A 22,882-nucleotide genomic window follows, 5' to 3' on the forward strand; every position below is an offset into this window, starting at 1 on the left:
CTAGAACAAGTTCTATTGTCCAAGCTGGTCTTATACTCAGAGATCTACCTGCCTCTGTCTCCCAAGTGCTGGGATTAAAGGTATGCACCACTTCTACCTGGCAAAAGTTTATTTTAAAAACAATAGTATCCTCAGTAATTCTACAGCTACAATAATTTCTGAAAGAGAATTTAGTACTCTCACTTATAGATCTTCATTTTAAACATGTAGGTTCCACATAGAATGTAGAGAATGTTTGATCACTCATTATCTTCAAAGTTAAACTAAGCAAACAGAATCTAAGAAGCATTTTCTCCAGAATAGTGTAAAAAATGTTGCAGATACAATATGCAGATATATGTGCAGATAAAATGCAGGTATTTTGATTTCTCCTGGAAAAAAAATAAGTGATCTCCAGTTTTTAGATATAAAATGGAGAGGGAGAGACACAAGACTGTGTCTTGAGGGAAATCAACTTTTACTGAGGCAAATTTCTTGGGTTCATGATTTTAGAGGTTGCTGTCCCTGGCCAATTTGTTCCTTTGCTATTGAACCTGAGGTGATACAGAACATTGCAGGGGGTACACAGGAGATTAAAACAATTCACCCAGGGCAGTAGAAGAGAGCAAGAAAGAGAAATAATCTAGACTCCCAATGTTCCCATCAAAGGCACACCTGCATTGATGTATCTTGGCTCCCAGTAACCCCACAGGCTAGCAACCAGACTGTTAACATACAAGCCTCTGAAGAGAAAGCAAGTTAGAGGCAAACTATAACACCTAAGTGCCAGTAATCACTTCTTAATTCAGGATAATTGTCATGAGCTCAAGAATTTGGGTTCTATTTATATCTAATTTTTGACTCTTCATAATTTTGCAACTTTAAGGTCTTTTACTGATAACACCAACATTTTTAACTCCTTTTCTGGGTTTGCTTTATGCAACTCAGTCCAGTAATGTGCAACTAAGTCACTTCTTCCTTTATTGTTTTTACAACTGGATAATCTAGCATAGAGGACCTGTGTTTGAATCTCCTTGTTCTGTAATAATCTGAATGACAAATGGGATCTCATGAAGCTGTTGGAAAGTTAAATATATGTGGCAAGAGCTGCTCAAATGGCATTAATTAATAATTAATATTTGTTGTCTTTAGGATTTTTAACTACTCATATTATTGCAGAGAAATTCAGACATAGTGATAAGTGAATAAGAAATTCTTTGGAACACCTACGTACCTTCTGACTTTTCTAGCTATACCTGCCCATTAAAAAGCAAGTGACACCCTCTGACGCAGGTCCACGAGGAGAGTTACTGTGATGGTTAATCGTGATTGCCAATGTGATGAGATTTAGAACGACCCACGGAAAAAAACCCTCTCTGGGCATGTCCGCAAGTCATTTCCTAGTTGAGGTTAAATGAAATCAGAAGACTCGCATCAGTTGTGGGCCATACCATTCCATGGCTTGGGATCCTGAGCTGCGTGAAGAGGAGGAAACCAAGCTGAGGCCCAGCATTCACAATATCTCTCAGCTTCTGGTTTGTGGGTGCGTGTGAGCGGTCACGTGCTCCTGCAGCCTTCGCTACCCTGCTGTCAAGTAACAATCTTTAGGAGTGTAAACCAAGTAAACCCTGCCCTTCGGTTGCTATTGCCAAGGATTTTCTCACAGCATAGAGAGAAATCATTAACATGGCAACTATAAAAAATAATAACAACTATAGGTGAGAATGAGGGACACATTAATTCTTTTATGTTGCTTCAGGCAGTGTTAAATGGCACAGGCAGTAGGGCTAACTCTATGGGGGTTCCTTAAGAATTCCTTGGGCTGGAGAGATGGCTCAGCCGTTAAAGGCTAGGCTCACAACCAAATATATAAGAATTCCTTAACGACAGAACTGCCATTTGGCCTAAGAATTCTACCCCAGGCACATGCCCCACATAGTTGAAGGCAGATCCTCGAGGAAATATTGGTACACAGAGGTTCAAGGCAGTGTTACCTGTAACATGGAAACAACACAAATGTCTCTGGATAGACAAGTGTGTACACAGAATGTGGATTTCGTTTTCCGCTTAAAATGCAAATATGCAACAGAATATTATTCAACCTTAAAGAAGAGAATTACAATCGATGCCACAATAAGGATGGACCTTGAGGAAATTGTGATAAATGAGTTATGGACAGATGGATTTACGACCCCACTTGTGAGAGATGACTTGAGTGATCAAATTCATAGACCCAGAGTACAAAGGTGGAAGGGAGGTGTTATCTAACAGATACAATTTCAATAGACAAGACGAAAATTTTTGTGAATGACGGAGGTGGGGGAGGGGGTGACAAAGCATATACCTGTCCTTAGAAACAACAAGTGGGAACTAATAAAAATTAAGAAGGTAAGTTTGATATGATGCATACTTTACCACAGTTCTTTGTAAAGACAATTGGTCCAGCATATTAACATCTTTCATATATTACCAGTACATTTTTCTGCAAAATAAATGCTTTGTTTTTTATTTGTGTGGCTTCATGAAGCAAGTCTTTCATGCATACTGCAGTCTAGAATGTAGACTCTACCTCATTTATGCTATCATGCTAATAGATGGGAGTTTCTCCCTAATAAGGTTCTCGTGCGTACCAAATTAAATGATGCATACAAATATACCAGGAGGCTTGGGGCACTGATCGCAGTCTAATATGCTTTGTTTCCTTCTACAGATAAACTCATCAAAATAATAATTAATTCCAACTACAGCACACAATCAACAAAGATCAGAGGAGAGACATCATGGGAAACTGAGAAAGGTGGCCCCATTTCCTCGAGGATGCTGTGTCTAGCAGCTTTACAGAGCACAGGCTTCCAATTTGCTATCAGTTATTTGGGAAGCATTCACCTATCCACCCATCTAATCTGGACCCTCTCCAAACCAGCAGCTGCCACAGCCCCTTCAACATAGCTCTCATATTATCTGTTCTGATTTTCTTTGCTTGAAAGGTGTTTCTGCAAGATTATTTTCTTGCTTTTTCTAGGGTGTAGTTGGACCCCCAGTGTAGGGGAATGTCGGGGGGGGGGGCGGTGGATGGGGAGGGGAACGCCCTTGTAGAAAAAGAAGAGGGGGGTGGGATATGGGGCTTATGTCCCAGAAACCAGGAAAGGGAATACATTTGAAATGTAAATAAAAATATCCAATAAAAAAAAGTGTTTCTGCATAGGATTTTTAGCCCCATCCAACCAATTCTCAAGGATGGGTAAACACTGTGTTCTTCCTGTGCTCACATAAAACTAAAACAAATTAAAAGCAAAACGACCATGTTAGGCTCAGAAGAGATTTTATAACCTTGTTCCAAAGGTGACATTCATCATTCTTCATTTGTTACATTTGCTTTGTGAGTTTTCCTGCATTTTAAAGCTATCTCCTACAGAATCTTCTCTTCCCCATTACACTAATTGGCAATGTAAATATTTTAACGAACTCCATGGGATTACTTTACCTCGGCTTTAGGTAAATGTGTAATTTAACACGGCCAAGACAGTTTACATGAGCCCATCATTTGATGCCACTCAGCACCCAATGAATTAATTACATGGAGAAAAAAATTTGCAGAACTTTGGATCAGAAATGAATTTGTTTTGTAAGTATCAAGATGTGTCCTCATCTGAGCCTGTGACCTCTCTAAAAGAGCATGCATTTGGAACGTCGTTGGTGTTTGTTTAAGTCATAAAGGATAAACTTCTACAGATGAATGTGTTCTGAACTCTTGGCCTATTAATTATCTCTTGTAATTAGAGGGAAGACTAATTATACTGCTAATTTGCAGACGCTCGCCCTGAACACAGTTTGCCCTAAAAACTCTGTTTCATGTTCATTAAACTGCCTTTGTACAATCTCTTCCCTTTTCACAGTGTTGAAGGAGGCTTGCTTTGGATCGGGATACAGAAAAGTTACTTTCTGACTTGATTTTTTTTTCCTTCTCTTCTTCTCTGGCAAGAAATTGATTCTAAAGAATGACTCTTTTCATCAGTTCTACTGTCCACCTGCAATTTACCAAATGATTAGAACAGCCGGGTCAAGTTTAGAATGAAAGGCTCTAAGCTGCAGTTCAGTTGTAATGAAGTCAGTCCTAGAAAATACAGCATGGCTGCTTCACCTGAGTCCTCAAGGTGGTGGCTCTGAGTCTTGCTCTGGTACAACTTGATTCTGAGGCATTCTGCAGTGACAAGACTGGCTCCCCCAAACAGTGTTAGCATTTCAAAAGAGCCAAGCAGTTGTTACATGCGGCCTTCTTTATGATACCTTTAGTCACTTACTTTAGAAATATGGAAATCATAGCTTATAATTCTCATTCAAGGAAACACAATACTTGGTGTAATAACTCAAAATCTTTTTTTCTTTTATTGAAATATATTCGTCCTGTACAGTATAGACTAATTATGGTTTCTCTTCCCTCTTACTCTACCCAGTTCTTCCACACCTCTTTTCTAAACTGTATCCACCCCCTCCTTGTCTCTTATTAGGAAAAAAAGTCTTCTAATGAATAATAATAAAATAAATAACAAACAAACAAATCAGAAAGTGACAAAACAAACAAACAAAGAGTCAAAGAAAAGACGGAAGAAACACATGTAGATTCGAAGACAAACAATTTTGCACACTCAGGAATCCCATAAAAATCCAAAATTATGAGCCATACTATACACAGAAAAAAAGGCAAGGTTAAAAGACATTTCATAACTTAACATTATGAGACAAAGAACTTCCAAAGATACTGTTGAATTCATTTTGTTAGACCACCTATACTGGGCATGGGGCTATCCTTAAGAGTTGCTTCCCACTATTATTATGTGAAGTGTTATGTGTGCTTTGAGCTTTGGTAAAGTTTCTTTTATAAATGTGGGTGCCCTTACATTTGGAGAATAGTTGATCAGAATTGAAAGTTCATTTTGGGAGATTTTTCTTTTGATGAGTATAAAGTGTCCTTTCTTATCTTTTTTAATAATTTTTGGTTGAAAGTTGATTTTATTAGATATTAGAACGATTACTCCAGCTTGTTTCTTGGGACCATTTGCTTGGAAATTTTTTTCCAGCCTTTTATTTGAGGTTGTGTCTGTCTTTGTTACTAAGGTGCGTTTCCTATAAACAGCAAAATGCTGAGTCCTGTTTACATATCCAGTCAGTCTATGACTTTTCATTGGGGAATTGAGTCCACTGATATTAAGAATATTAAGGAAAAATGATTGTTGCTTTTTGTTATTTTTGTTGATAGAGATAGAATTATGTTTGTGTGGTTATCTTCTTTTGGGCTTGTTGAAAGAAGATTCCTTTCTTGCTTTTTCTAAGATGTACTTTCCTTCCTTGTGTTGAACTTTTCCATTTATTATCCTTTGTAGGGCTGGATTTGTAGAAAGATATTGTGTAAATTTTGACTTGTCATGGAATATCTTGGTTTCTCCATCTATGGTAATTGTGAGTTTTGCTGGGTATAGTAACCTGGGCTGGCGTTTATCTTCTCTTAGGTTCTGTATGACATCTGCCCAGGATCTTCTGGCTTTCATAGTCTCTGGTGAGAAGTCTGGTGTAATTCTGATAGGTCTGCCTTTATGTGATCTTGACCTTTTCCCCTTACTGCTTTTAATATTCTTTCTTTGTTTTATGCGTTTGATATTTTGATTATTATGTGACAAAAGGAGTTTCTTTTCTGGTCCAGTCTATTTGAAGTTCTGTATGCTTCTTTTATGCTTATGGGTATCTCTTTCTTTAGGTTAGGGAACTTTTCTTCTATAATTTTGTTGAAGACATTTACTGGCCCTTTAAGTTGTGAATCTTCATTCTATTCAATAGCTATTATTCTTAGGAATGGTCTTCTCTTTGTGTCCTGGATTTCCTGGATGTTTTGGGCTAGTAGTTTTTTGCATTTTGCATTTTCTTTGACTGTTGTGTAAAATTTTCTATGGTATCTTCTACACCTTCTTATATTCTGCTGGTGATGCTTGCATCTACTATTCCTGATCTCTTTCCTAGGGTTTCTATCTCCAAGGTTGTCTCCCTTTGTGATTTCCTTATTGTTTCTACTTCCATTTTTAGATCCTGGAAGATTAAAATAATCCCTTTCATCCTATCAGATCACCACAGACTAAAGTTGATCTTCAATAACAACAACAATAAAAAAAAAAGCCCACATATACATGGAAGCTGAACAATGCTCTTCTCAGTGATAACTTGGACAAGGAAGACATAAAGAAAGAAATTAAAGACGTTTTAGAATTAAATTAAAATGAAGGCACAACATACCAAAACTTATGGGACACAATGGAAGCAGTGCTAAGATGAAAACTCATATCTTTGAGAGCTTCCAAAAAGAAGCTGGAGAGAGCATACACTAGCAGGTTGACAGCACAACTGAAAGGTCTAGAAAAAAAGAAGCAAATGCACAGAAGAGGAGTAGATGGCAGGAAATAATCAAACTCAGGGATGAAATCAACCAAGTAGAAACAAAAAGGACTATACAAAGAATCAATAAAACCGGAAACTGGTTCTTTGAGAAAATCAACAAGATAGATAAACCCTTAGCCAGACTAATCAGAGATCACAGAGACAGTATCCAAATTAACAAAATCAGAAATGAAATGGGAGACAGCAACAGGATCTGAGGAAATTAAAAAAAAATCATCAGATCCTTGTACAAAATCCTATACTCAACAACTGGTAAATCTGAAAGAAATGATTAATTTTCTAGACAGATACCAGGCACCAAAGTTAAATCAGGATCAGATAAACCATCTAACCCCTATTCCCATAACCCCTAGAGAAATATAAGCATTCATTAAAAGTTTCCCCGCCCCCCAAAAAAAGCCCAGGACCAGATGGGTTTAGTGCAGAATTCTATCAGACCTTCATAGAAGACCTAATACCAATATTCTCCAAACTATTCCATAAAGTAGAAGTAGAAGGAACACTATCCAATTCATTCTATGAAGCCACAATTATACCTATACCTAAACCACACAAAAACACAACAAAGAAAGAGAACTTCAAATCAATTTCCCTTATGAATATCAATGCCAAAATACTCAATAAAATTCTGGGAAACTGAATCCAAAAACACATTCCTGGAGAGGAAACCAGAAATCGGGTAAGGGGATAACATTTGAAATGTAAATAAAGACAATATCCAATAAAAGAAAAGAAGAAAAATACAGTTGTTTCCTCAGTGAGACCCCCTTGGAGAAAACTAATTCTTTCATTTGTAAATGGCTGTCAATTGGAGATAATTTCCAGGTTAGGGATAGGTTGTGTCTCCTTGTCCAACCAATACCCAACGCTGTTTGGGTTGCCAGGAACCCAGGAAGAGATAGGTCATGAACTTAGGGGAAAACCAAATATCATTGTTCTGCTAAAGGAATATAGCAATAAAATGACTCCTAATGACATTCTGCTCTACTCATAGATCAGTGCCTTGCTCAGCTATCATCATTAAAGCTTTGACCTGTAGAAGTTAAGAATAAATACTGAGACCCACAGCTAGACAACATGCAGAGTGTAAGAATAAGAGACCTTGGAGCAGTCAACGCTAAATCAGATGTCCCTGCTCTCAGGGATCAGGTAACACAGCAGGAGAGGAGACAGAAAAAGTGTAAGAGACAGAGGGCTTGAAAGACACCAAGGAAACAGGACTTGAAAACACAGCAGGATAGACACACACAGGGACTAATAAAGGCTGTCACAGAATGCATAGGACTTGCATAGATCTGCACCAGATAAGTTCCTAGAACATAAAGAATCTTAATTTTAAAATAAAAATGTAAATAAAATGATAGTTTAAGGCAGAAAGAACATGGTGATTAAAAAACATGTTAATAAAAACCATGGAATACAAAACACTGGGTTCTCAGAACCTACAGTCTTGTCTTCAACTTTCGAGAGAGTAGTTAATATGCAATGTATTCTACTTTTGTCATATATAATTGAAAAAGTTGGTCATCAAGACATTTTAATAGCAGGTTTCTAAAGACTTTTTTTTTTTTTTAACAATGTGATGTTTTTAAGATACTAAAAAAACCCCGGCAATTCACATATAAAAAGCAAGGCAATAAAATGCTAAATATTATCTAATCTGAAGGAGCATAATTCAAATTGCAAATTATAATCTTTGCCTCCCTGTAGAAGCAGTTGAACTTCTTGATGAAATTCTCCTACTTTCTTGTGAAGACTACAAACAAAACCTCACCTACCAAGATTAGATAACTTGCTACCTCAAGTTAGATGTGAGTTTCCAGGTTGTTGATAGTGTCTCTCCAGAGCACATAGTCCGTCTGGTCCCAGGTTTTCTGTAGATGTTTGTTGTTCCTTCACACACACCCCCATTACTCCAGTTATATAAACTTATTAAACCATGCAGGCCACCACGAAACTACCAGCTCTTTATGCTCACTCTAGTTTAGTGTATCGACGTTATTCTTGAGAATTAATTCCTAGCTCTTATTACACTATCGGCAGAATTTATAAGACTGTGTGTTTGTGTGTGTGTGTGTGTGTGTGTGTGTGTGTGTGTGTGTGTGTGTGTAAAATAACCTTGCATCACTAGCAAAAGCAGTAGCAAAAGTTTTCATGGTCGAGACCCAGCAGCACTCCCACATTGTAAGTACTGATTGGTAGAACTAGAGATGAAGGCCAGAGATGGAGAGAGGCTGCCCATGTGCCATTGTCTTCTACAGTGATATTGTCTGTGCATGGCTTTACCTCAATTGTGATGGATTCTCCAAAACTTCTGCCACCTACCAGACATTCTTCCCTGTAGTTTACACTGATAAGAAATATGCATTAGATTGTCCATGTAAGATGCCACATGCTTTGAAGTATTTCTAGATTTTATAATTTACTGGAAGCAAGAACTCACAGAAGCCCAAATGTAGCTACCTGATGACTTTTAATTGGTCTCCAAATATATATGTATAAAAAGATGTAATCCACAGAGAAAACCTGTGTTGACCCTTACTTTCTGGGAACACAGTTTACCCTATACTAGGGGTCAGTCATTCTCTCAAATCCAACAAGAAGACTCTGCCAGAGTGAAACGTTTGCACCTTCTTAAAGATAAAAGTATCAAAGTTCTGGGCTAGAATTACCCCCAAATATATTGAAAATTAATGGGGCTGCTCTTCTCATGAGTTGGAATGGTTGGGTGGTCACTGACTGAGGATACGACATCACTGCAGTTGGCAATGTCTCAATTGAGGATCTGTAGTGCCGTTAGGAAGAAAGTTCCACCAGTTTTGACTTCGGCTGGCTCCCTGTGAAGAAGAACAGGACTATAGTTTAGAATATTTTATGAAAGGGAATAAAAGCCAAAGATAATAGTTAACGTAAATTAAGACAAGGACGGGCTGGGGCTTCCATGTGTTCTTGTTTAGAACATATAATATCTCTAAGTAGGAGTATTCTCATCTGTACTAAGGAGTTAAGAGTATCTTGCACCAATAAGAAAAGTCCTAGTAGGCTGAAGGAATTTAAAAAGAAATGTGCAAAAATTCATGAAACATTTAGTACTGTGGATTTCAGTGATAACAAGCCACTCTCCACAAGCCAGCAGTTCCCGTGATTAAAATAATAGGTATATGGGGAAAAACAAACAGTTCAGTGGTATGGGTTCTAAATCCTTTTGTGGTGGAGTGATAATTGAAATAAAGACAGCACAGACATAATTATAGCTAATATATACTAATTATGCATTGCGCATCATGTACTGTTTTAAGTCTCTATAAGGATAATTTTATGCAACCCTGTTATCTGCTCCATTAGTTACCATTTCCTAGAGAAGTAAGTTGAGGTGCAGTAGTTAAAAAATGTTCTCATGCAGTCTAATACAGCCAGATATTACCTGGTGGAGGCACATGGCCAACTGGAAATAAACAAAGCTAAGTGTATATAGTTCACCCTGTCGCCCTTCCTATTGACAGTTTAAAATACGAGTTTGCAATGAATTTTCCTACATCAACTCGACTGGGAGAAGGGGGAGCTTGGATAGCTGGCAAACTTAAAACGCATTATTTGTAGGTATCTGCGTATGGGGACTTCTGGGGGTTAGTTTCTAACTCAGAGTCTAAGTACAAAAGCCTTCCTCACCAGTATAGTTAGCCACCACTACATGAAGGGCCTCTGTAGAACAAAACTGTGGTCAGAATACACTGTAGATTACTTGTCTTTTGACCTAAAACATCCACTCTCCTGCCACCAAATTTCAAGTCTCCTGGTTCTTAAGCTTGGAATTTATACTATTGACTGTCCTGATCCCTAGACTTTGGACTTGCAGTCAGACTGTAGCCCTTTTGACCCCAGGCCTCCGGTCAACAAAAGCAGATATGGGACTTCCTATAAAGTAATCGCACATATTTGATAATTATATACCCATCATCGATCTGTTTGTCTATTATTCATTATTCGTGTAACTAGATATCTACCTTTCTCTCTGTCTGTTATCTCTGACTGTGGTACAGAATGAATGCCCTATGGTAACAATGTCACAGCTGCCTCCTGCTGCCAGTAAGAGCTTTAGACTCGGTTAGAAAAGGTGCAACAACACTAATGAGTTCCCACATTGCTCAAGGATCCATTTAAATTTAAATATTTAAAATCTTAGCTTTTCACTTAGGGATCTTTTACCTCCCTAATAAAATATTTTATAAATATTTTCCCAATAGACCCGCTTTAAAACTCTCCACTCCCGCAGTTTTCCTCCCTTTTGTTGTTTTTGTTGTTGTTGTTTTGTTTTGTTAACATTTGGTTATTTCTCAGTTCTGTGTTACTGTGAATGAGATCAGATTCTCTACTGCATGTTTAGGTATCGTTTGCCTGTAGTAAAACCTCTGCATTTCACCGAATGTGGACACTTGGTTATTCGTTATTCATGGTTTTTGAACAAGGCTTCACTACATAACTCAGGCTGGCCTTGAACCCATGATGCATGAGTGTGCTCTCATACCTGGCCTCATTAATTTTTCGATAAATCCAACAACGACTAGAGTTGTGTTAAAATGTATTCATTGTGATCTTTTTAAAAAATGATATATCTTAAAAATTTTGAGCTGTTTATGATTTGGTGTTCTACAAAATAAAAATCCACGGTTACACTCCTATATAGAAAGCCATCTTATGGGGAGGATTTTGAATGTACCTCTGCTCAAATACTCCTTTTTTCTTTATAAAGGGAGGTGAGAGCTGGATGACCTTTTAGAGGTCTCATAGTTTTTTTTTTTTCCTTTTGATATAAATAGTAGGCCCTTTTAGATGAGTGACAGAATCTAGGGACATTTTGACCGTGAAGGGGAAAAAAAGAGATAACCCAAAATGCCTATTGGGGCTGTCTGGGAACTTAGCCTGCATGGACACACTCTGAAAGCCCAGTCTCTGAGGAGGAGTGTGGAAATGTACTGTGCTAAGAGACAGGTGAAGGTGGAGGTCTGGTTATGATAGGCTCTGTCTGCACTGCAAAAGGTCCCAGCCCCATGCTTCCAGCCCCAACCTTCTCAAGGGCCTAGAGCACAAGCTTGTTCCGGTGACAGCCTGCCCCCTCCAAGCTGTTCCATCCTTAGAGCTCGGGTACTTTGCTAGAGGTGTGTGTGTGGCAGCCTGGCCGGGGGCGGGGTGGGGGTGAGGGTCTTGGGGGTTAGGTGGACCACAGAGGGAAAGGAGTGTCCCTGGCGCTGGTGCAGCCCTGTGATTTGGAAGCAGGGCTGGGAGGCTAGGGCAGGGATCAGGGGTTTCTGGGCTGGGTCGAGCATTCAGTTGGCCACTGGACAGCAGCTCCTAGCGTCCTGAGTCCACCCTGGGAGGTGCCGTGGCTCCCCGCCCTGTCCCGCCCTGTCCCGCCCTGTCCCGCCCCGCTCCGCCCCGCCCCGCCCCACCATCCTTGCGCCCGGGCCAGAGCGCTAAGGCCGTTGCAGAACTCCCAAGCACTGGGCTGGTAGAGTAACTGGAGTGGCCACTCTGTGTGCCCACCTGCGGAAGGAGCCCGCAGACCTCAGGACGCCTGGCGCGAGTGCAGAGTAAGTGCAGGTGGGGACCGGGCAGGGACTTGAGCTGAGCTGCCTGGACTGTCGGACCTGTGGCCTCCCTGCTTCCAAAGGGAAGATGGTGATCAGAGGAGCTGCCAGGTCTGCAGACTAGGGTTTGTAAAGAAGACAGAGCAGGCGCTAGAGGGCATTTCAACTTTCATCTGCTGCCCCACCCAGTTCAGGACTTCTGTTTTTGCACCTTGTTGAAGTTCCCATTAGGGAGCCAAAAGGAGTATTGTAATTGGTCCTGCTCCTTGAACTAACTAGCAGTGAGTCTAAAAGCACCTGTGTATGTCCCACAGGCGCGCTCACGTATCTCTTGGAAATCCCCAAGCATCTTCATGAGTTTCTTGGTGAAGTAACTGATCTTCCATTTGATCTTAACCGCTCAGGTTTTATACTTCGCCTTAACCCATTAGCTTCAGAGCCTTACACCAAGCACCCAAAAAAATGAGGTGCTTCGTGTTCCCTGGTGGCTGTGTGAAACTGCTAACATTTCTGCTAGATCGTCCTAAGTTCGATTTCTGATGTCTTTTTTCAGATCTTGAATGCTTATTCCTATAATGCTATGATGTTTTTCTCTTGCATTACTGTCTGCTGTGGGGACACATACGCTTTGGTATTTAAACATTATGCGCTGTTTTCTAGCTTAACTAAAGGTAGGTGGTAAAGTTGACAGGTTTTCTGGATTTGCCGAGGCTTAAGTGCCAAGTTTTGACAGATGAACGAGGATGCGTGCTATCCGTGCCATTTGGGCCTTTCGTTATATTCTAAAAGATAATTATTCTAAAATGGGGAAAGGCAGAGATGTGTGCCCTTTCAAAGACAATGTGTCCATCGGTGTGATGTCTAGCTAAGAAGGACGAGTTTATCTGTCTTGTCTCCCTCTTGCTACTATAGGGAGAAAAACACAATGGAAAAGATTACATTTGGTTTGATGGCCTTTCAGACAAGCGCTCGCTCTCTCTCTCTCTCTCTCTCTCTCTCTCTCTCTCTCTCTCTCTCTCGTGCATGAGTACATCACATTATGGCATAGCATCATCCAGACTTTCCTTTTCAGCCTAATATATTTTTGTGCCTATATTCTTTGAAAAGTTTCTGTCACATAAACAACCTTTGAAGGTCCCGAGGTAGTGATGCTAACGGTCATAATGAATCAACACTGGAAAGCTCAAATACACTTCAGAATATAGTTCTTTTGCGTAAATTATGTAGGTTTTTGGTTTAAAATATTTCAGTTATTTCTGCAATGTAGTTTGTAGGGTTTTACAAATAAACGCTAGTTCCACCTTTGGTTTTCTTTATGAATTGATCATTTGAAAGGTGATAGCTAGCATATACTTCTTTTCCCTGGTAATAGGAAACAGTTATCCACTGGATCTAAGCAGAAGCCTAATGGCTTTCAGTCACTTCATCAAAGACATTTTTTTCAGTGTGGGACATGAGTTGGGAATGTTGATCTTTTGAACTGGTGTCTGTCACCAAATGTCTGATTTCTAACATTTGCTCTTGACGCTCAATCACTGACACATTATGCTTTCAGAAACTCCTTAATCCCCAATCTTTTCTAAAATTAGAGGTCAGGAAATGCCTTTCTAAGAAGTTTCTTAAGATCACAAAATGATAGGACAATGGAATAAAGCATAAGCACACTAGGTATCTGGGACATAGAAAAGTAAACCCACGCGAGTTATGGCCGCTGTTGTGTATGGATGATTAGACACTGGATGGGCTTGTGTTTCCTGGCCATTTCTCATTAAAGAACACGATGTCTCATGCAAAACTCCTAACTGGTAGTTTCAGAGTTGAACTTGGCATTTTGGGTACGCTTCTTGGGGGTCATTTAAGTTCTTTAAAATAGTGCTTGCCTAACAAGCACAAGGCCCTGGGTTCAGTCCCCAGCTCCGAAAAAAGAAAAAAAAAGTTCTTTAAAATAATTTACCAACATTTAAAAAATTAGCTGCTTTCGTATACATTTTCTGAAGTCCCACATTTCCTGAAAAACAAGAAAGGGTTTTCCTAATTTGGATGTGGTAAACTCCCAGTGTTTAGACATAATACAACTACCACCCACTTGATTCATCCAGACCTGCTTCCCTGATGAACTGTACCCAATTCATCCCTGCAGACATTTGGATCGTGAGTTCTAGCTCTGGAAATACTGCTCCCTAGGCTTAAATAGTGATGTGGTCCAAACTGTGACCCAGATTCCACCCCCAGGGAGTGGGACAGCTATCTCCAGGCATTCCTCATAAAGCTCAGTTCTCATCACTGCTCAGAAGCACATTGTTATTCTATTCTATGGTAGTCCTCCACTCACACTTTTACACCAAAATGTAGTCACCTGATGACACTTGTGGGTTTGGAGGGTTTCTGACCACAGCCAGCTTTAAAAGATAGACACAATTTACGAACCGATCGCCTTTCTTTGTTTTCAACGTTTATTCATTTTTGTTTATTATTCGTATTTAAAATATAAAGTCGTGGGTTGAGTTATGATCTTTTCATACATATATATTTTACTATGTTCTTATTGGCCTTTAGGATTGCCCTGCCACCTCTTCTTGCCAATCCTCTTCCTCTCCCAAGAGCCCTTGCTGCGGCTCCCATGCTGCCTTCCCTTTGTCCCTTCCACCATTCTTCTCTCCTCTCCTAGACCCTCTCTCTCTCTCTCTCTCTCTTTCTCTCTCTCTCTCTCTCTCTCTCTCTCTCTCTCTCTCTCACACACACACACACACACACACACTGTGAAATGCACAAGTGTGTTGTCAACAATCCTTTATAAATACACTTGAAATTTTGACCGCTTTAGAGAGGGTCTTCATTAATCAATTCTTGGATTTGCTGTTTTCCTCACTTTTTCTCTCTATTTTGTTTATGTGCCTTTCCCTGTAGTTCCTTTTACTGATCCTAGGTTTGTATTTCTTCCTTCTGGCTCCTCAGAGCACAAGCTGAGTGATCACTCCGTGTTTCCTCCCCCTTTAATGTGCCATTTTGCAGCTGCTGGTCTCTCTTATCCTGTTTCCATCAGGCGACAAGGTTTTGTAGCTTTTTCCTTGTCCCATCTCTTCTCTGTGTCTCTTGGGACATTAGCGGGTCCATAATGTATAGTTTAATTCACATGTGTTTTAGCTTTTCCACTTATCCTTTCTTGTCTATTTCCAGTTCCACTCCATCTTTTAGAGTAAAGATATTACACATATTTTATGTATAGAATTTTTCAGATTTATTTTGAAGCTTAAAATATAGTAATGCTGAAAATTACACCTACATACTTCAAAAATTTGTGTCTAGTCTTGCTGTTGTGTGGACGTTGTTATCAAGCTGTTGCTTTCCCCCGAGTTCAGTCAGTGTTTCTTGATAAGTTTTGTAGTGCTGATGCTTCATGCACATATGTATATAGTTGCTATTCCTTCTTGGGGCGTTCATTCACACACACACACACACACACACACACACACACACACACACACACACACACACACACAAAGTTTTGGACCTAAAATCTATTTTGTTTGACCTTCACCTCGATAACCTACACCCTCATCCTCTTCCTCCTCCTCTTCTCTCTTCTCCTTCCCTTTATTATCTCACTCCAAATACTAATAGTGTTACACTATGTCCACCATGCTCCACAAGGAAGGAGAGAGCAAACACCAGTGGGCTTGTGAAACAACAACATCTTTTATTATTCCCACCACATGAGTGTAGCCACTGCTTGATCCTGGTCACCAGACAAGGACTCTGCAACCTTGTTTCTTCTGAGGGCTGAGGCATAAATCCCACTAGCATCTGGGCCAAGCTACAGTTATAAGTTTTATCAATCAGAGCTAGGAGACTAGGGAAAGTCCCCAGTGTTCCAGCGCTGTCGATTGGTGTTGACTGTGTTTCTTCCCAACCAATCAAATCCACTTGCCCTTCTATTGTTAGGAACAGGCATTATGTTACGGGTCACTAATGTTGCTTAGAGAGGAAGTTGGTCAGCTTAGGTAAAATGGAGTCTGAAATCAAAATGGCAGTGCTTAAGACAAGTTCTCTCTATCTTCTCTTAACAATGGAGAAAGGTTTGCTATTGCTTTTGAAGAAAGTAGTTTTGGTATGTCGTGGCAGTCCTCTCAGTTCCTCCATGTCTGCCAAATTTTGTGTTCAGTTTAAAAAAAAATTGTTTGTAATGACAAGTTTTGGCTGCACTCTCATTTCCTTTCTATAGATTCTGTGGTTTCTTTGTGGTTCCTGTGAAAACTATTTGGCACCTTGAGTTGGCAACTTTTCTTTTACTTTTTAAATTTTTTTGAGTTTATAATATAGTTACAACACCTCTCTCTTTCCTTTCTTCACTCCAAACCACTCCACATAACCTTTTTTGATCTCTTTCAAATCTGTATTTTAAAAATGATAACAACTGCGCATACTATCTCTTTCCCTTTTGCAGCTCTTCCCCCACTGTGCTGGCTGGTCTTATGTCACCTTAACACAAGCTAGAGTTATCTGAGAGGAGGGAACCTCAGTTGAAAAAATGCCTCTATAAGATTCAGCTGTAACACATTTTCTTAATGGGGGAGGGTCCAGCCCACTGTGGGTGGTGCCATCCCTGGGTCCTGGGTTCTATAAAAAGCAGGATGAGCAAGCCATGAGGAACAAGCCAGTAAGCAGCACTCCCCATGGCCTCTGCATCAGCTCCTGCCTCCAGGTTCCTGCCCTGTGTGAGTTCCTGTCCTGAGTTCCTTCAGTGATGAACAGTAACATGCAAGTATAAACCAAATAAACCCTTCCCTCGCCAACGTGCTTCTTAGTCCTGTGGTTTATCACAGCAATAGAAACCTTAACTAAGACATTCCCAAACTTTATGTTATTAATGTCGCAAATCAAATCTCTATGTATTATATACCTGTTTCATAGTTATACCTTGTAAAATATGTTGTTATATTATTATTATTATTATTATTATTAGTAGTAGTAGTAGTAGTAGTAGTAGTAGTAGCAGTATTTATTTTTATGCATTTCTATGCCATGCATGCATGGGCACAGCACAGTGCGTTTGTGGAGGTGGGTAATCTGTAGACTTGATTCTCTCCTTCCACCCTTACTATAGTTCTGGGGACCCCATCGCAGCAAGCATTTTACCCACTGCTCCACCTCGCCAGCCCTGTAACTTTTTAATGCACATATTTTATGCCATGGTGAATTCTCTAAAATAGAGTTGTAAACTCAAATAATGATAATGTTGTTTTACATTGGTCCATATAGTTGTGTTTACTGGAAAATGATACATTTCTTAATGGCTTCAGATCTACTGTCTGGCACCTTCCCACTTTGTCTTAAAGGCTTTCTCTAGCGTATCTTGTTCAGAGGGGGTTATGGAATGCATTCCCTGTAGTTTTGCATGTTTTGGGAAGGTCCAAATTTCTTCCACATTTCACAAATTTTAACTATATTTTATTTGCCTGTTGTGTGTAAATGCATATACTTGAGCAAGTAAATGTGTGTGTGCCGTGTTGCAGGCATGCGTGTGAAGTTCAGAGGACAACTTGAAGAAGCTGTCTCCTTCTACTGTATGGGTCTGGGGCCTCAGGAATCACACTCTGGTCGTCGGGCTTGACTGCAGTCCTTGTACCTTCTGAGCCATTTGACAGCTCCTCTTCATTTCAGAAGAGCAGGTTTGCCCAATACGCAATTCTTAGTTGACAATTTTTATTTTAGTAGCCTATTCAGTCAAGTCTACTTATAAACTTACAGGGAGTCCTCGGCATATGCTGAGTTTCTTTTCTCTTGCTACTTGCAGGATTCCATAGTTGTCTTTTGACAGAGTGTTTGCAAGATGTTTTGTGTGAGGTTTCTCTGAGCTTGGTGTAACCTTCCACTTCACTAGGGCCTTCAGATTCATAAATCTGTGTCTTTTCTAAATATGTGAACTTTTAGCCAAGATTTCTTCAGACAAGCTTTCTCTCCCTTCCCTGTCATGTTACAAACTCTTAGGACATGCATATCGGTTTGACTGTTGGTGCTCCTGCAGTTCCTTGGGCTTCATTATTTTTATTTCTTAGGTAATTGTTTCAAAGGCCTTCCCTTCAGATTCACCAATTCTTTCTTCAACTTGATCCTGTTTGAGCTGGAGCCCCTTTTCTGAGACCTTCATTCCATTTATTTCATTTTCTTCATATTCAGAATTTATGTTTATTTCTCTGTTTTAAGTAGTTTTGTCAGACTTTATGCAATCTATTGGATTATAGAAAGTTCCAAGTGTTTTTTTTTTTTTTTTTTGAGTTTAGTTGCTTAAAAATTTTGCTGAGAAGACATATTTCTTTTTAAAGTATTTGATGGAGTTCGTTGTTGAAATGATTTGAAATTTTTCCACTTAATTTTTTTAACATTTCCTTTTTAGTATTTGTGAGTATGTATCTTCTCCATGATAGTCTTAGTTATAAAGTCTTTGAGATAATTAGAAAATAAGATAGACAAAACTTTCAGCGTTTAAGCCAAGCTTGGTGACACGTCTGAATCTGTATACTTGGGAGGTAGAGGTGGGAGAATTGGGAATTTACAGTCGACCTCAATTGCAACATAGAGTTAGACAGCAGCTCGGGTAACAGGAGTCATAAGATAAAGCTTCCGGGGCTTCCGTTCTAGCCAGGAAAAAGATGTAATACTAAGATACACGAATAGGAAAGTGTTATAGAGGATTATAACGTGTGGTGATGGGGATCAGGAGGAAGAGGGGTAGAAGAGGAGGAGAGCAGGCTGAGATTTTGTCTAAGATGACCAAGGTAGGACTTGCTTATTGGGAGGGTGGTGGCTGATATAAGATCTGGAGGATGTGAGACAGGGCCAGCTGTGAGCATGTAAGTTCAGTTATGTTCTAGGACATAGCCAAGTGAGGGGCTACAAAAACAAGAGAATAGTTGCTGAGGTGAGTATTAAAGCCCTTCCTGTAGTTAGTAACATACTTTTTCTCTCTGAATTGGGACCTTATATCTTGGTAAAAATATATAAAATTTCAATATATAATAAATCGGTTTTAAAAAATAAATCTTCATTTTTGAAATGTCACTTTAGAAGTATCATTTTAGAATTATGTCAGACACATATTAAAATACATTAAGTATATATAGTGAAAACAATTCTGTGGCTCACATGTTCATATAATTAGAACTTAATTATATGCTTTATGTACTAGAGTTTATTTTTCACCCCATGAGTGCTAAATGATTAAACAAAGTATATAAACATTTGCTGTTACATAGAATATAGTTTGCTGTAGTCAATAAGTAATGAGTTATTTACTAAATAAGACAATCTCTTTTATTTGTAAGGATTATGAAGTAGTTAGTAAACAGATGGGGTTTTTAAATTACATTTTAAAAATTTTATATATGAGCTATATTTATTTCATTACCCCTCCTTTGTCCTGCACAGCCCTCCGAACACCTCTCCTTTCTCAAATTTATGGCCTATAATTCTTTAATTATTATTGGACATACATATACATCGATATAAATAAAGCCTGTTAAGTTTGTTGACCATTGTTCATATGTGCCTGTTTTAAGGCTGATCACTTGGGATTAGGGGCTCATCCTTGAGGTAGCATGAATCTTCATCTAGGGTTGGGGCCCCTGGGACCTCCCCCACCCATCTGGCATGCTGGCTAATGTTGTCATTGCTTAAGACTTATGTAGCCAGCCAAATTGTTGAGGTTTCATGGGTATAGAGCCCCTGTCTTATCTAGAACAATCTTGCAATAGTATTTCCTAGTCCTTTGACTCTTATAATCCTTCTGCCTCCTCCTACTCACACACATACACACACACACACACACACACACACACACACAATTTATATCATATATAACATGTTAAGTATATATTTGTGTTATGTGTGGTGTTATATATTAATTATATATTACATATTTATATATAAATAAATTTAGGTTAATATAACATGATTCATTATGACTTTTTCAAATACCCTTAGTATTATTTAATCTTTCTTCCCTCCCCTTCTTTCCATATCATACTTCCTGCCCCCTTACTAATGAAAACTCCACACCATTTCTCATTTCCCCTTCACATCATGTGAATCCCACTGTTCTCATCTCTAAAGCATTTCTCCAGTCTCATTATTGAAATTCCTTCCTTCCATGTGATTTTTAAAAAAAGCATTCCCAATGGCTTTACTCTGCTTGAGGAAGGCCTCTTCGTTTTAAATGAGATTTGACTAATTATACTGTTTCCAAAAATACTGTTTCTGTCATTGGTTTGTAATACAGTGACTAACCTGTGACTTTAAATATTTGACCACTGTTAAAATGTAAGCCATGTTATGGACAAAATTCCGTTTATTTTTAGTGTCCAGCTCAAACTATTTATTCCCGGTAGCTTTTCTTATCACTTCACAAGTAATTACTTAGTCAGTTGGGCTACTATAGCATTTTATACATATCTATCATAATTAGGTAGTCATGTGCTTTAACCTATATGTGTGTTTCTTATCTTTGTATCTCAAGACTCATTGAAGTGTATGGCCCATATATTGTGCTCAGAGGTTTTTTCCAGTTTTATGCATGCCTGGTGAAAACGCAATAGTTAATATTTCAGAAAGGATACCTGTGCTCAATAATACAACTATATAGAAGCATGTGTTCCAAGTAATGACTGTTTCTCCTGTTTAGAAACTTCCATTTTAGACATTTAACGAGGCGTAATTGCTCTCTTTGTCTAATGCTTATATTATATGCATGGCATAAATTCTCATTTGCATGGCTCAAGAACGGAGATGTGAGAAGTAGTCATTTCATCGCTGATTATGAAATCATTAACGAGAATGATTATCACTGATTCACCTCTTTGCATCTTGGATCAAAGGCACAAATTTCATAAAGATTGAGTATTCCAAGAACTATTCAGAAACATCTTTTTCTGCAGTGATATAATTTTATCAGCTATTCATAGACACTTACAAGATGATGTGCCCCTTAGTGTAGTTAATCAGGACATGGTGCTTACTTTGATTTAGATTTTCATGTTCTTTTCGGTTCTCTGTAATTCTGATTTCCCCCACCCACTTTCAAGAAAGAAAGGTTTCCTTAAGGACTATTATTTACTCACTTATGCAACAGACTTTTGTTTTAAAATCAACTGTGAGACCAACACAGAATTAAGCATTATTAGATTAGAACTGAATAAGAAAGGTGGGGTTGTTGCTGTCAGAATTAACAGATTAACAGATTAACAGATAGTTGCTCAGTTAGCTGATGCTTGATGACTACTTCCCACATGCGAGCCATTGTTCTAGGAAATATGAATGCAGTAGAAAAAGCTTAGAAGTAGAGAAGCCCATATGTCCTTCATGGTGGAGTAACAGGAAGTGGGGGCAGTATGAGGTTAGGAAGGCCTTTCTCAGGAAGACCTGGTTCACCTGGAAGGTAGGGGTAAGAAGGAACCAATCAATGGCAAATAGAAGGAGTGCATTGGGTTTGGTGTAGACTAGTTTGTAATTTTTGATTAAGAAGATTAAGAATTTTATTTTTAAATTAATGATGTAAAGGCTGTTACATAAATTAAAGTTGTAAGGTCATCCAGGAGGCAGTGGACAGCATTGGAACAATTTGAGAGGAGAACAGGGAGAAGGGTAGTGTGCGGCAGTGACTCCTGTTAGAGGAGACACTACAAATGAGGTAAGTGTAGTACGAGAGTTAGGTGCTATGGGCGGTCTACATGTAGGTGTGCTGAGGTCAGCATGGTTGTGTGTGACTTTTCGTTTCAGTGCACAGATGTAAACACTCAGAGTTTACTCAGAGTTGATTAGTTTACCTATAGGATTGCAGTTTCTACAGAAAGCAAAACAAGAACATTGAAAGGACTTGGAGTAGTGTAAGTCTGAGGGTCTACTGTCAGAAGTAAGCAAATATGGAGTGGAGGCAGAGGAAGACTGACGTGGTAAAGAAAGCAGACAGTGCACAGATTGTGCACGTGGATGATGTTGAAAGCCAATAGTGTGGCCTAACAAGTGAATTTTGTGTGCTTATTACAGAGTAGTAATATATCTGTTATGATGGTTAATTTTCACAATCAGTTTGATCAGATTAAGGTGCTTCAAGGATTCTTAAATCAGCACAACTATGGGTACGGTGGTTTTCCAGAGATGAGTTCTGACCTATGATTTCTGATACCTTGATGGATTCGAAGTGTGATGGTAGTAAAAAGTAGGAGCTGGACCTATTTGGGGAAAGTAGGTTACTGGGGTAGTGCCCTTGGGAGTTTTGTATACCTGTCTTAGTTCCCCCTGAATTCCATTTTTCTCTGATTTTGTTGTTGTTGGTTTTGTTTTGTTCTCCGTGAGCATTTCTACTCTACTTGGATACTTCCTGGCAGAATGGGTGACTGGCACCTCTGAAACCATGAACCAAAATAAGTCTTTTCTCCTTTAAGTTTTTTTTTTATGCCAGGTAGTTCATTGCAGCTAAGAGAAAGTCAATGTATTTAGCAGTAGATGTTTATGTACATACATATAAACTCTAAATCAAATTTTAACATTGAGAAAATGTGCTTTCATATACATAAATGAAAATTTTGGCACTGTATCAAGTGCCAAAATTCTGGAAAGTAATGATGTCAAGTGGCAATACAGGGTGCCGTTGACATACATAGTGGTCACATTTGGAAATATGAGACCTCAGGAAAGATAATTCAGAGTTAAAATTATGAAGAAACCGACTGATGAGCCAAAAGTAGCTGCATTTAGTGTAGAAAGCAGAAGATGAAATAGGAGGCCAAGGAGGTGATGGGTTGATTTTTTTAAAAGACATCATAGTTTATGGTAAGAAAATAAGAGAACCTATTACTGGGTTTTATGGACAGATTCAAAAA

The 22,882-nt window shown here is 39.0% G+C and overlaps 2 protein-coding genes across 2 annotated transcripts in view; one reads left to right on the top strand and one right to left on the bottom strand.

Moving 5' to 3' along the window:
* Rps8l1 (ribosomal protein S8 like 1) overlaps positions 1–22,882 on the bottom strand; it is a 995,681-nt gene that overhangs the window by 772,067 nt on the left and 200,732 nt on the right. The gene's annotated exons all lie outside the window — the stretch shown is intronic.
* The window catches only part of Myo3a (myosin IIIA), a 216,088-nt gene continuing 205,123 nt past the window's right edge, over positions 11,918–22,882 (top strand). Inside the window, exon 1 of the mRNA NM_001419731.1 lies at positions 11,918–12,011. The gene's annotated coding sequence lies outside the window, so the exon portion shown is untranslated. The remainder of the gene's footprint in view (positions 12,012–22,882) is intronic.

This window comes from Rattus norvegicus, chromosome 17 (genome assembly GCF_036323735.1).
Source record: "Rattus norvegicus strain BN/NHsdMcwi chromosome 17, GRCr8, whole genome shotgun sequence".
Classification (NCBI taxonomy): domain Eukaryota; kingdom Metazoa; phylum Chordata; class Mammalia; order Rodentia; family Muridae; genus Rattus; species Rattus norvegicus.